A 2,950-nucleotide genomic window follows, 5' to 3' on the forward strand; every position below is an offset into this window, starting at 1 on the left:
TCATCATTTACTCTTGGGTGTATGCTTTGTCGATACATCCTATTTTCCATCAGTTGTTGATTTTCTGAAATTGTCATCTTTGGTGTCTCAGGCATATAATGTTCTTGGTACACCTCTTGTTGCTGTGGTTGTGCCATGCCTTGATATTGACCTTGTTGTTGTGCTTCTTGTGGTGGAATTATCATTTGTAGCCTAGGTTGATATTGCAATTGAGGGTGTTGTTGATATTGCACAGACGTCAATTGCGGTTGTGAAGTATGATAACTTGTTTGTCTTGGCACATATTGAGGCACATGTTGTTGTTGATGCTGACGAATTGGAATTTGTTGACTTTGTGCCAATTGTTGTTGTCGTGGCGTAAATCCCATCATTTACAAAAAACTTTGTTTGGGAGGTTTTTGTTGTTTCTCCTTAAGATAGGGTATGGCACTTGCATGGACTTGTTGTGTCATTTGCCCAATCCACTATGGTGGTTGCAAGTTTGCATTAACTTGTAATGGTGCAGAGGGCGCTGCAACTTGTTGTTGTTGTGCATTGTTTGTTTGCACATTCGATTGTACCTTTTGTGTATTACTCAATTGTTGCAACACTTGTTGTTGATGCAAATCATTATCTGTAGCTCTTTGTGTCGCCATTATCGAAGGATCTGTCACAATAGTTTGCATAACAGGTACTTGAGTGTTTGGCAAATATATTGAGCTTAATGGGACATAGGAACTTTGTTGCATTGTGGGATTGTTTTGGACATTGGTGAGATCAAGCATTCCAGTCGTGAAGCTTTCTTGCATCTTAGATTTTAATCCAATTTTACGCATGCAAGGAACCACTTCTTGTTGAGGGACAGCTGTCAATATTTGTGTGGTCCTCATTTGATCTTGTGTTACAGGTGTTGTGTTAAATAATGGATTATTTATTGTTTCAAACGGTGACTTTTGAGGAATAGTCATTGTCAATGCCTTTGAAGCGCGTTTACCCATCAAGGTAGGTTGAGTTTCTTGTCGCATATTTTCTTCATTTGGATGCGGAGAGAAACTTAACAGCTCACCGCCTTGTTGTTTTTGCACATTGATTTGCTCACTTGAGGAGGTCACATTACTCATCATGTCAAGATATTTTTGTGGGAACATCTTAAAGACCTTGTTCAAGAATTTATCCATCTTTTTCGTCATCTTAGGATCTTTAAGGAACATATCAACATCATCGAAGCATCGAAATCTAATGAAGAATCTGGTAAAGCATTTGGATTTGTCTCTTGTTGAATGCCTTGATCTGAACCAAATCCTTGTGAAAGAGTTTGTTCCTCATATAATGTTTGAGTTTGAATGTCATGTTGCAGGTTTGGTTGATTCCAATCGAAAGGTGCATTTCCTCTTGGTGTTGGTGGAACACTCCCATGTCCTAGTTTCATGGGTACAAACACTAGTTCATATAATGGAGGTGGTCCAAGTTAAACCATTCCATATGGTGGTAATGATGTGGTTGACGAACCTTCAATTTGTACTGTTTGACTAGTTTGAAACTGTGAATTTGATATGTTGTCAATGGGTTGATACGTTGGTTCGCCCATCTTCTTAGATTTTGACCTTGTCTCAACAGGCATGTCACTTATGCAAATGCAATATTTTTGGAATTTTTCAAGGATAATATATGATATGCAACTAAATGCAAACTAAATAGATGAAAATGCAATCTATGGCAAGAGTGAAACCTATGTTTTTGTTGTTTTTCAAGATTTTGACAAACTCATGAATGCAATTCTAAAAATGAGACCCTTAGGAAATTGAAATGATGTCTAGACCTCAAAGGACAAAAGGACTAAGTGACAAAAGGACAAAATGACAATGTCTCCCCTATATGCTTGGATACTAAGCTAGGTTTGACCAAATGATAGTGATGACAAAAAGAAAAAAGTTTGATAAGGTCTAGACTTCCTAACAATAACTTAGGGTTTATCAAAGATTTGGATTACTCAAGTATGACAAAACCTAGTTTTGACACTATATGCAAAGGGACAATTACTATGCAAACTACCCTAATATGATAATGACTTAAGCTTAATGAAGAGACCTAGGGTATGCAAATGTGACCTAATGTTATGAGGACAAGGATGCAAATGCAAATGTATGACTATGTCAACCTAAGACAAAACCTAAGGTTGAATCATAAAATGGTATTACTCTAATGAAAGAGGACACATGCAAATGGATGACCCTTATTGATATGCAAAGGAGTATGACCTAGGTAAAACCTAACCTTGGTAGTTGACAATGAATTTGCAAAATGCAAACCTAGGATGAACCTAAATCTAAGTGACATGAATGTTGAGACAAGAATTTGAAAAATGTTTGACAACCATGTTTGAAGGTGTTTTGAACTTTGTTGAATGAAATACTCTTGTGTTTAACCTTGTTTTGAATCAATTTGTCTTGTTTTTGAAATGAAACACAACTCAACTTTTGACAAGCAAAGAAGACAAGATATTTCAACTTAGACTCAAGACAATCATGCTCATTCACACATTTCTTATGGTAGGTAAGGACAGTAGGTACTTGAGAGGTAGACTCGTTATGAGATTCAAGGAGAATACATAGATGCTTGACCCCACGGGCTCCCCTCCACGACACTCACTTCTCAAGGCAGCCAAGCATCAGTCCCCATGGAAATCTCCCCATGGCGAACTTAGTATCTCTTCCAAGTATCCGAACTCCTCCTTCTCAAGCAACTAGAAGGATTTTTGGCCTCTAAATACAAGGTGTTTAATAAGGATTTCTATTAAGCGTTACTCCTTGGTGTCACGCAAGCGTGATTGAGACATAAGTCCACCAAGATACCAAACAAATGTAGTCACACAAGCATGATTTAGACCGCAAGGCCCTACTTAGATGTTGATATGAGAAAGAGTCCAAGGGTCATCACTTCCCAAGTAACTACAATTCCCACGTAACCCTTC

Source organism: Cryptomeria japonica, chromosome 2 (genome assembly GCF_030272615.1).
Source record: "Cryptomeria japonica chromosome 2, Sugi_1.0, whole genome shotgun sequence".
In the NCBI taxonomy this organism is placed as follows: domain Eukaryota; kingdom Viridiplantae; phylum Streptophyta; class Pinopsida; order Cupressales; family Cupressaceae; genus Cryptomeria; species Cryptomeria japonica.